The sequence below is a fragment of the Hemiscyllium ocellatum genome, chromosome 4 (genome assembly GCF_020745735.1).
Source record: "Hemiscyllium ocellatum isolate sHemOce1 chromosome 4, sHemOce1.pat.X.cur, whole genome shotgun sequence".
NCBI classification, from domain to species: Eukaryota; Metazoa; Chordata; class Chondrichthyes; order Orectolobiformes; family Hemiscylliidae; genus Hemiscyllium; species Hemiscyllium ocellatum.
Window position 1 is genome coordinate 92,946,789 of NC_083404.1, and position 12,826 is coordinate 92,959,614.

Consider the following 12,826-nt stretch of genomic DNA (forward strand, 5'->3'; position numbering starts at 1 on the left):
TAAACATAATTGGTCTATAATTGTCTCTATCTATTTTATTAGTGTTCTTGAACAACAGAAAATATTTAGTCAATTATCCCCCCAAGCCGCTGATATCCATCGTATCAGAATAATTATCGGGGCCTTCTCCCTGGCATCTCTCAACACCCAAGACAAATTGCCTGACAATTGTAGAAAATCTTTGTTTGACCATCTTCTGTATCACAAACAATTCCATCATTTTCAGTACAAGAATTCTCCTCTCTCCCTGACTATATAGTCATTTAATCACACCTCAAATAAAAAGGGAATGCTTACAATTGGTCCAACAGTCACCTCCTACTGCTCCATCATATTTTTTCACACTAGCACTTCCCTGTTCTTTCACATTCAAAATAACACCATTTCAAAATAATGCTTTATAAACAGCTTATTCTTGGAACAAACAAGTGCATGCGTATCTATTGTTTCACATCGAAGTGCTTCCATTTTACCCACACTTCTGCAAGAGTGCATACACTTCCATTTGGCTGCCATCCCAGCCAGATAGAAGAGTATAAGTAACATTTCAACAGGAAGCAAATTAAAATAATTAAGAATAGAAGAGACTTCATTTCTGGCTAACGCTTGTATCTGTCTAAGTACAGACCTTTTTTTAAAATGTTTTTCTCTGGAACCTTGAAATCTAGCATTTTTAATCATAGAACATGAATGTAGAATCTAACATGATGTTGAAAGAAGAAAGCAGATATTTAAGTGGTTTTTGTTTTTCATTTTGCCCTTCTGCGAGAAACATTTACACCTGAACATATGTTTAAGTGACACCAAAACATGTGAGCATAAGAATTAGGATCAGTAGTAACCCATTCAGCTTTCTGCCTGATGATGGATGACATGTTTGTGCTTTGAATGTTACATTCCCATCTAAATCAATTACCTCTGATTCCCTTATATAACAAGAATCTATCTACCTGCACCTCAAACATATTCAATGACCCAACTCCACAGCCTTGTGAGGCAGAATGTTCAAAAGTTACAGAACCTTCAGCAAAATTTCTCATCATCCCAGTCATAAAAAGGCTACCCACCATTTTTTAAATGGTGTCCTATAGTTCTGTGTTCATCTACAAGAAGAAACATCCTTCATACCTTGTCAGGACCAACAAGACCTTGAGATATTTGTATCATCGATTATCACAGGTGAGGTGCCAGAAGACTGGGGGTTGGCTAACATGGTGCCACTGTTTAAGAAGGGTGGTAAGGACAAGCCAGGGAGCTATAGACCAGTGAACCTGACATTGGCGGTGGGCAAGTTGTTGGAGGGAGTCCTGAGGGACAGGATTTACTGATTAGGGATGATTAGGACTGATTAGGGATAGTGAGCATGGTTTTGTGCGTAGGAAATTATGTCTCACAAACTTGATTGAGTTTTTTTGAAGAAGTAACAAAAAGTATTGATAGGGCAGAGCAGTGGACGTGATCTAAATGGACTTCATATAGGTTCCTTATGGGAGATTGGTTAGCAAGGTTAGATCTCATAAAATACAGGGAGAACTAGCCATTTGGGTACAGAACTGGCTCAAAGGTGGAGGCCAGAGGTGGTGGTGGAGGTGTTTTTCAGACTGAAGGCCTGTGATCAGTGGAGTGCCACAAGGATCGGTGCTAGGTCCACCATTTGTCGTCATTTATATCAATGACTTGGATGTGAACATAAGAGGTATAGTTGGTAAGTTTGCAGATGACACCAAAATCGGAAGCATAGTGGTCAGCGAAGAAGGCTACCTCAGATTACAACAGGATCTTAATCAGATGGGCCAATGGGCTGAGCAGTGGCAGAGGGAGTTTAATTTAGATAAATGTGAGATTCTGCATTTGCGAAAAGCAAATCAGAGCAGGACCTATACACTTAGTAGTAAGGCCCTGGGGAGTGTTGCTGAACAAAGAGACATTGGAGTGCAGGTTCACAGCTCCTTGAAAGTGGAGTTGCAGTTAGATAGAATAGTGAAGGAGGCGTTTTGTATGCTTTCTTTTATTGGTCAGAGCATTGAGTACAGGGGTTGGGAGGCCACTGGGAGCAGTTGATTAGGCCACTTTTGGAATATTGCGTGCAATTCTGATCTCCTTCTTATCAGAAGGATGTTGTGAAACTTGAAAGGTTTCAGAAAAAATTTACAAGGATGTTGCCAGGGTTGAATGATTTAAGCTATTGGGAGAGACGGAGTAGGCTGGGACTGTTTTCCCTGGAGCGTCAGAAAGTGATTGGTGACCTTACAGAGGTTTATAAAATCATGAGCTTCATGGATAGGGTAAATAGACAAAATCATTTCCCTGGGGTGAGAGATTCCAGAACTAGGAGGCATACGTTTAGGGTGAGAGGGGAAAGATATAAAAGGGACTAAGGGGAAACTATTTCACACGGAGGGTGGTGTGCGCATGGAATGATCTGCCAGAGGAAGTGGGGGAAGTTGGTACAATTACAACATTTAAAATGCATCTAGATGTGTATATGAATAGGAAGGATTTGGAGGGATATGGGCCAAGAGTTGAGAGTGGGGTGCTTGAAAATCACAGCAGATCAGGCAAAATCCAAGAAGCAGTAGAATCGACGTTTTGGGCAAGAGCCATTCATCAGGAAGGAGGCTTTTGAGCCGAGGGTTGAAGAGATAAATGAGAGGGTGGTGGGGGATAGAGTAGATGAGAATGCAATAAGTCAATGAAGGTGGGGGTAATGTGATAGGTCAGAGAAGAGGGTGGAGCGGATAGCTGGGAAGATAGATGGACAGGTAGGACAGGTCATGAGGATGGTGCTGAGTTGGAAGATTGGAACTGGCATAAAATGGGGGGAGCTTGTGAAATCTACATTGATGCTGTGTGGTTGGAGGGTCCCAAGGTGGAAGATGACGCGTTCTTCCTCCAGGAGCCAGGTGGTTAGGATGTGGTTCTGGAGAAGGCCCAGGACCTGCATGTCCTTGGCAGAGTGGGAGGGGGAGTTGAAGTGTTTGGCCACGGGAGACCACTTCGGGATATGGGCTAAGTGCTGGCAAATGGGTCTAGATTAGGTTTGGATATCTGGTCGACTCTATTTCACGCCTCACTCTTCTCAACTACATTGAAAACAAGACCAATCTGTCCAACCTTCATCATATAAAAGCCAGCTCATTTCAGGTATCCTTTAATAAAAATACTTTATAAACAGGATATCATTAGAACAAGCGTGAGCATGCATATTTATGTTTCTCATGAAAGCGTTTCAGTTTTACCTGCACTTTCAAAATCTTTTGCAAAGGTGTATAGACTCCCATTTGTCTGGCATCCCAGCCTGATGAGTCCAAGTTTAAATATTACAGGCAATTATATTATATTTGTCAAGTCTCATTTATTTAAGTAGCCCAAATCCCTGCCAAAGTGTGAATCTGAATTCACACTACATGCCATCAGTTGGCAAGGTCAGAAATTCCACCATCAAAGACTGAAACATGTGGAGATTCAGAAATAATGGATCCGCTTTTCTAAGTCTCTCTGGTGAAAATATTGACAAAAACACATTTAAGCATTAATTTGATGTCAATCTAAAGACAGATGAAATCATAAGAAGCAGCCATCATGGATTTAGAAGGATTGGGTCATACCTTACAAATCCACTGCAATTGTTTGAGGAAATAAATATGCTCAATGGATATGTATGGGTTTTCGCATGAAAGGCTAGCTGGCATTTTAGATACAAAATACTGAAGATCGTGATCAGTAATAAAGCTTTGTTTGATTCCAGCAGCTTACTGAAGTTCATACGGCATCTGTCCTGTGTTACTTTGTTTGCAATTAAATAAATTATAGCACAGAGAATACTGTATTAGAACATTTTCAGATGACCTTAAGCTGCTTTACCATGTGACATACATAAGGCTGACTGATAATTATTCAAATGATTAAGGATCAACTAAACAAAACATTAAGGAATTACAATGAATTTCACTAATAAATGTCAAGCAATGAATAACTAGAGTAGCAATAAATGACTGCCATAAAACATATTCTGTTTAGCACAGGTTGATATAGATTTCATGATGATTTACCTTCTTCTTACTTAACATATATAGTTAATATAAATCCATGTTTAAGTAAAGGATCAATACCTTACAATAGAATTCAAGTGACTTGCTTATAAACAAACTATATTGCTCTAATTCTGAACTGGTAACCATTAATTTAGAATATCTTGTACAGTATTTTTTTTTGTAGACTATTCCTGTCTTTGGTACAGATTAGACATGAGGAAAGTTGATTTAAAAAAACTAGAAAAGTCAACTTGTTGCCAATTGGGAAAAGAATATTAAGAAGAGAGATGATCACCGCCTTGAAAGGAGGAAAGGGTAATATGAACAGAGACAGGTATTCAGCTTGAACTGTAAACATGAAGCTAAATGATATAGCTACACAGATTAACCTCATTTTACTATTCATATCAAAGACTGGAAAATCTAGCCTATCAACATTGCTTCAAGAAACTAACAAGTTCAGACCATTTCTTTATTACATATTTTTGCAGTTAAAGGACGAGATGCCTAGACAACCTAAATGTATGGAATAACAAAAGAAGCAGCAGTAAGGGTTGAATAATAAATGTTGCGAAGTGTTAAGGTACACTCATATTTTAATTACATCTTTTCTGAGTTTGGAAATTTTCTGCAGAAGACATTTTAATTTTGACAAAATCCATAGTAAGGGCATGTTCAGGAATATTTCTCAATCCTGGTGCGATGAAGGCAGAACCAGAGCACTGTAAGGTCTACATTCATTTGGTGTTAGCGATGAATACCCTGCCTGGATTGGGCTGAGCCCTGCAGCTGCTAAACAGGGAAGATTGAAGAGTCAAAGTGTCACCAGCTCTTCAAGGATTTGAGATAAAAGTTAAAGAAGTGCTTTAATGTCGGTGACTAAATGATGGAAGAACATATTATGTTTTTCTGTGCAATATTTGGTCCTGGATTCAAAAAACATGTTGAATGAGTATGTGGAGAGTGAAGGCAAGTGATGAAACAGCACATTTTGCAACTCATTGGTTGACAGTTGGTTATGTGGAGATGATGTTGTATCAGGTAAGTATTAGACTGGTTGCTCAATTTAGCATTTTGGTAAATCATCTTCAAAGAACAGTACAGCAGCATGCCTGGCAAAAGGGGGTGAGTGTACTGTATAATACATGAGGACATGGGAACAGATGTGAAAGATGTGGCACACATAAAGAAACTGCCAGTACCAATTACATGATAGATGGCCCAGACACATATATCACAAAAGGGTGCCTTTCAGCATGTTATTTATATATTTTGATTTGAAATTGCAGGACAGAATTTCAATGGTTTCAAATGATGAGCTGCAATTCAAATATGTAACAAACAGTGAGGGAAATAACAACAGACTTCAGGCCAATTAAATGAACAGACACATGACAGTTGAAATGTAATACAGCGAAATGTGAAGTTATATATTTTAGTAGGAAAATGAGACAATACAGTTAAAGAACCAGCACCATTCATCAACACTACTGCAGGGGCTTCTTAGATCATGTTCTAGGCCCAATCATTTGTGCCTACTTCATCAATGACCTCCATTCTAAAACACAGTCAGAAGTAGGAATGCCTACTAAGCATCACACAGTGTTCAGTTCTATTTTAAACTCCTCAGAACCTGAAACAGTCTATACTCACATGCAGTAAAAAGTGAGGTCTGCTGATGCTGGAGATCAGAGCTGAAAATGTGTTGTTGGTTAAAGCACAGCAGGTTAGGCAGCTTCCAAGGAACAGGAAATTCGACGTTTTGGGCCAGAGCCCTTCATCAGGATGAAGGGCTCTGGCCCGAAACGTCGAATTTCCTGTTCCTTGGATGCTGCCTAACCTGCTGTGCTTTAACCAGCAACACATTTTCAGCTATACTCACATGCAGGAAGGCCAGGCCAACCTTAAGCCTTGGGTAGATAATGACAAATAATATTTACATCATACCAGTGCCAGGTTATGACAATCTCCAACAAGAAAGAAGTTAACCACATCCTTATGACAGTCTTAAGTGGAGGAAACTGGATTTTAGTTTTAGTTTTAGTTTGTGACAGTGAACAAGATTACCTTCATTAACAACTTAGAAATAACCAATGACCGGAAACGTAACTGGCCCAAACACTAATGGAGAAGGTTAAAGGCTGAGTATCCTGCTTTAAAGATCTCACCTCTTGACTTAACAAAATCTTTCCAGGGCAAAGCACAAGTCAGGAATGTAAGGGAAAGCTCTCCACTTGTGTGGATGAGTGAAACTCCAACAACTTAGGAAGCTCAACAGCATTGAGAACAAAGCCGCCTCCTTGATTGACACCCAGCCATCACCTTAAATACTTACTTCTGACGAAGCTCTAAACTGGAAACATTAACTCTGATTTCTCTTCTTAGATACTGGGAGCCCTTCTGAGTTTCTCCAGCAATTTCAGCTTTTATTTCAGATTTCCAATGTGTGCAGTTTTTATTATATATTAAGTACTGAGTTAACTTACTTGCAGCACAATGTGGCTGCAAGACACATCACAAAAACTCATCAAAATTTCCTCAACAGCAGCTCCACCTCCACTACCTAGAAGAATATGGGAGCAGGCATATGGGGCCAGCACAACCTCCAGGTTTCCCTCCAAGTCAATCTGTTTCTCCTTTTCTCTCCTGCCTCTCTTCTTACCTTCTCCATGAGAACCAGTCTGTACCTCAGACCCTTAAAACAAAGTGCAAAGTCAGCTCATTATTAGTACTTATCATGGGTTCCCTAAAATCATGGATTCAACATCTTTGTAGAATGTCTTCTTCTCTGACAACTCTATAGCTTCCTACTTTGGGAACATTGTTCTCACTTATTTTTAAGCAAATCAAGGCTTTTCTCTTGCGCTGCCTCCTTAAAGGCAGTTAACAACAGCACCTCAGTTATCAATAACTTCTTCTGTCTAAATTCACCTACTTCTGGCCCCTCTATCCCTCTCTGACGGTTATAAAACTCAAGTCAGCAAACACCTTTGCGGTCATCTTCCTAAGTGGCTTGCTAGTCATTTAGCTTAGATCATATGACTCCTGTCAATGCCTTTTCCAACATGGTGCTCAAAATTTCTTTCTGACATTTAAATGTGAAAAGCTGAAAAAACTAAAATCCAGTTTCCTCCACTTCAGAACCCATGTTCTCAAATAATGCCGAACTTCTATCATTTGAAATATTAACTCTGCTTTCTTTCCATAGATGTGGTGAGTTCTGCTGAGTTTCTCTAATAGTTTCTGTTTTATTCAGATTTTCGACATCTTCATTTTTTTAATCATACCTTAAATACTGACGAATGCTGTATTCATTTCTGCCTGATGCATTTAACCAGCTTCCTCTTAAACATTATTCACCTCAACTACTCTGTAGTGCAGATTCCACATTCTCAACAGATATTATACAACAAACCATTGTTGTGGAATAGATTGAAATGGTTCGAGTCCAATATACAGAATAATAATCAAAGAGATTAAATCAAAGGTCACTTCAACTGCCCTGCATATGTGATAGTGACTGAGATTATTGAGTTTTGCTCAACTTTCAGCTCGAAGAAGGTCCCTTGACCTAGGTCTTTGAAGATGAGAGAAACAATGAAAATACATTAATTGACAATGAATCATCCAACAGCATTATTGGTCTGTAGAATTCAAGCAAGGAGGATACAAAACTGGTTCATTTGTAATGGAGCCAATCATTTGGAAAAGACTTGATGTCGTAGTGCTTGATATGGTACATAGCTTCATGATAATCAATGTTATTAAATTACAGGGTGCCCTACCAACCCCCCTCCCCTCCACCCACCCCTACACCTCCGTATCCGTGGGTCCGATTACCGCAGTTTCAGTTACCTGCGGTTTACTGCAGCCTGAACTTATTATTGGGAACCTTCCAGAACCAGGGACTAGGGAGCTGTCGGGAAGGTAAATTTCCCATTTAAATGAATGGGTTCACTCCTTTCTGCGGTTTCAGGCTTCCTTCCTATTCATATAACCATCCAGATGTCTTTTGGAGTCATAAAGTCATACAGATGTACAGCATAAAAACAGACTTTTTAGTCTAACTCATCCATGCTGACTGGATATCAAACATAGTCTAGTCCCATTTGCCAGCACGTGGCCCATATCTCCTTTAACCCTTCTTATTCATTTACCCATCCAAGGTCTCATTCGTAAGGGAGGGAATTCCAGGATTTCAACCCAATGTACACTGAAAGAATTGGAAAATGTTTCCAAGCCAGGATAGTGTGTGCCTAGGAGGGGAACTTGCAGGTGATGGTGTTCCCATGTATCTACTGCCCTAATCCTTCTAGATGATTGTGGTCATGCGGTAGGCCTTGGAACACATCCCCCACAGGTATGGGGAGACTATTAGATATCTTATACATACATTAATATGAAAACATTTCACTTACGTGCACCCCCTCAATTATTAAACTCCACATTTTTGCCCTTCTTTAGTTTCATTCTTTACAAACACCTTCCATCCACAGCATCTTCAATGATTTCTCTCTCTCACCCTCCTCCACGATCATCAGCATCAGTTAAGGATCTATCATTAGTCAGTGGTGGGGAATGAGTGGGATTTTAGTCATAAACAGCTGAATGTCATTCCTACACTGGGCCAGGAAAAAGGGCTACGTCTGGTTTACATCAGGGCAAGCAGGAGTTACAAGTCTGAATATAAATACCATACTTGTGTCAAGCTGGGAGAGTCCAGACCCAGAAGAAACTGGAGGTTGAAGCCATGATCAATAGAAAGATGGGAGTCAGCGGCCAAGCTGGAAGGTTACTAAGCAACCAACCAAGATTTGGTGAGAAAATTGAAGGAAGATGAGGTCAGATTAGGAAGATATATACAAAGTGGGCAGAATAAGATCAATGGACAGGATAGGCTGTACTTTGCAGGGTGCTATTTTGAGCCATAAAACAGATTTGTAGTGTCACCAGTGCCTTTGTCAAATCCAGGATTGATCTCAACAAGTAAAATGGGTATTGGGCTCAAGAAGGCAGGGGAAGGTTTAAAAGGAGGATGGTTCGGTTAGGGTCACTGTATCCAACATGCCTAGGGGTTTCACAAAGGATAACCTACCCCCACCCCCCACCCCCACTTTCGCGACACCAACAAAAGGGAATACCACATGAAGTAGATATCCCACCACCATGAGCAAGACACTTTTTTTAAATTCATGGGACATGGGCATCAATGGGCAGGCCATCAGCTGTTATCCATCCCCAGTTGCCGTTGAGAAAGTGGTGGTGAGCCGTCTTCTTGAACCTCAGTAGTCCATTAACTGTAGCTAGATCCATCATGTTGTAAATGAGTCATAGAGTCGTAGAGATGTACAACATGGAAACAGACCTTTTGGTCCAACTCATCCATACTGACCATATATTCTAAACAAATCTAGTCCCATTTGCCAGCACTTGGTCCATACTCCTCTAAACCCTTCCTATTCATATAACCATCCAGATGTCTTTTAGAGTCATAAAGTCATACAGATGTACAGCATAGAAACAGACCCTTTAGTCTAACTCATCCATGCTGACTGGATATCAAACATAGTCTAGTCCCACTTGCCGGCACTTGGCCCATATCCCCTTTAACCCTTCCTATTCATATACCCATCCAAGATCTCATTCGTAAGGGAGGGAATTCCAGGATTTCAACCCATTGACACTGAAGGAATTGGAAAATGTTTCCAAGCCAGGATAGTGTGTGCCTAGGAGGGGAATTTGCAGGTGATGGTGTTCCCATGTATCTACTGCCCTAATCCTTCTAGATGATTGTGGTCATGCTTTTGGAAGGTGCTATCTAAAGAGCTTTGGTAAATTTCTATAGTGCATCTTGATGGCATACATGGCTGCTACTGAGCATTAGTGTTGGAGGGAGTAAATGTTTGTGGATGTTTTGTTCTGAATAGTGTCAAGCTTCTTGAGTGTAGTTGGAGCTGCACACATCTAGGCAAGTGAGACTTATTCCATCAAAACCCTAACTTGTGCCTTGCAGATCATGGACGGGATTGGAACGTTAGAAGGTGATTTACTCACGAAAGGATTCATAGCCTCTGAGCTGCTTTTGCAAACTTCATACTGATGTGGCTATTCCCATTCAGTTTCTAGTCAATGGGAACCCAAGGATGTTGATAGAGGTAGATTCAGTGATGGTAGTGTCATTAACTGTCAAGGAGTAAATTTTTGTTGTTGGAAATGATCATTGGCACTGGGTAGTGCAAACATAACTCATCACTTGTCAGGTCAACCCTCAATACTGTCTTGTTGCATTTAGACATAGATGCTTCACTATTTCAGCAGTCAGGAAAGGTTCTGAACATGGTGCAGGTATCGATGAAAATCTCTATTTGTAATGTTATGGAGGGAAGATCATTGATGAAGCACATGAAAATGGTTTGACCCAGGATGAGATGTCCTGAAGCATAGATAACTGAGCACCAACATCAATAACCAACTTCTTATGAGCTATGTATGATGTGTCCTCCAATTTGTACTGACTTCAGTTTTACTAGGGCTCCTTGATGTCACATTCTGTCAAATGCTACCTTGATGCCAAAGGTAACCACTCTCAGCTCACCTTTGGAATTCAGTTATTTTTTTCCATGTTTAAACCAAGGCTGTAATGAGGTCAGACGATGAGTGGCCCTGGCAGAACCCAATCTGGGTATCAGTGAGCAGGTTATTGCTGAGCAAGTGCTGCTTGATTGCCCTTTGACGACACCTTCCATCACTTTACTGAGGAGTGATAGAGTAGATTTTTTTTAACCAGGATCATTTTCCAGTGATGTAATCCACATAGACCAATTAAGCCTTTCGAGATAAAAATGACACAATGAGTTATTCAGTACTTTATTAAGAGGATACTCACACAATTCAATATTTTTACAATTGTATGAATTTGCATCATTTGCATTGATGTGAAATGTTTGAATTTATCGAACTTGTATTAAATAAATATGATCTGATTATCATTCAACTACAGTAAACATATTGTAAACAGTTTTTTGTAAACCAATTAGAGTATATTCAAGGTACTAATTAGCATACATTATTCTTTACTCAAAATTACTCCTGCTGTTTTGAGCTGAAAATGAACTATAATATCTGTAACTCCAGAACTATCAATGGATCCTTATTGATCCATGTCTGTGACAATAATTTTGACTGAAAGCTGGATGGTGGAACATTGACAGGTATATTACAATTTGCATAATTATTCGGTTAGAAAGTAAGCACCCCAGCAGATTAATGTGTGACATTTGCATAATTCCTCGCTGACATTTCTGAGACATTGAGGGAAAAAATCATTTCATACTTTACTAAAGGTTACCTTACAGTTGCAAACAAATGACTGGCAGCAGGTAAGAAAGAAAACGAGTTAATAAGACTGAGTTATGAATCACTTATAACAAAATGCAACATCCATCATATCCTGAGCACAAGATATCATTCAATGTTTATTCTCCCCTAAAAGGTATAGGCTGATGAAAATAAAAGGAATACTATCCAAATGCATTAATGTTCTACATGGTTTATTGACAGATATAATTTCAATTCTGAGGTACCTTTACAAAAACATTGTTGAGTGGTCAAAATGTCATCTTTTGCTTTTTGCACTGAGGGATAAGAATGCTTCTGGCATTTCTATTATAATTTCTTTCAAGAAAATTTAATTGGTATTTCTACCATCTTACCCACAGCAAAATGCCATAATCAACAATCGCATGACTCTCTATTAAGTTGAGTCAAATGTATAAGGTTTACTATTGGTATCACTGTGCCTCATTGTTAATGTGTCAGCATTCCTTTAAGAGACATGGCCTCCGTACCATCACTGTATTATACAATGTGGCCTGAGAATATAAAGGTCTCATATTATATCTTATGTCTAATCATTTAAAGCATAACACTACTGGAAGCATGCTCTTCTGTTGTAACTTAATAGCTTGATATGAGAGGATATGTACCTGAGGAATGTAATGTTTGTCCATAATATTCAGTTGTAGTGAATCTCAGTTGGATTCATCAATACCAAGATATCCATTTCTAATTTCTCATCTAATGTCAGATAGCATAAGGTTTGCTGCAACAGGTAAAACATGAGGATGCAAGATCATAAAATACTACCAGCAGGGACCATTTGGAAAAGACTCAATGCTTTAGTGTTAGATATTTGGAAAAATAATTGAAGACTAACCAGATAACTGGTTAGACAACAGAGAATTTGGAGAAAGGGAGAGCTGTTCACAGTTAAGCACAATAAGTTTCTGTGAGTGCCAAGATTCGTACAGGTCTGTAGATAGGGTATTAACCATCTGGCAAACAGAGGTAATTTCTGTTTGATTTGAAGGTAAGTCCTATCAAGATAAAATAAATTTCTAAGATTGTTTTAGTTAAAAATAAAAAAAATTGAAGTGCGCTCTTGAACTGAGGTACAAACTCCATAAAATGCAGTTCAGAAAACTAGAAGATTTTGGTCCTGACAGTTAATACCACAAGATATGGGAGCAGAATTACACCATTTGGCCATCAAGTATGCTCCACCATTCAATGTGCCTGATATGTTTTTCAACCACGTTCTCATGCCTTCTCTCCATAAATCCCCTTACTAGTCAAGGATCTATCTCTCTCAGTCTTAAATAGAATCATAGACTTGGCTTCCCCAGCCTTCTGCAGCAATATGTTCCACAGATTTACCACACTCTGGCTGAAGAAACTCTTCCTCATCTCAGTTCTAAAAGGTCATCTTTCACTCTGAGGCTGTGCCCTCAGGT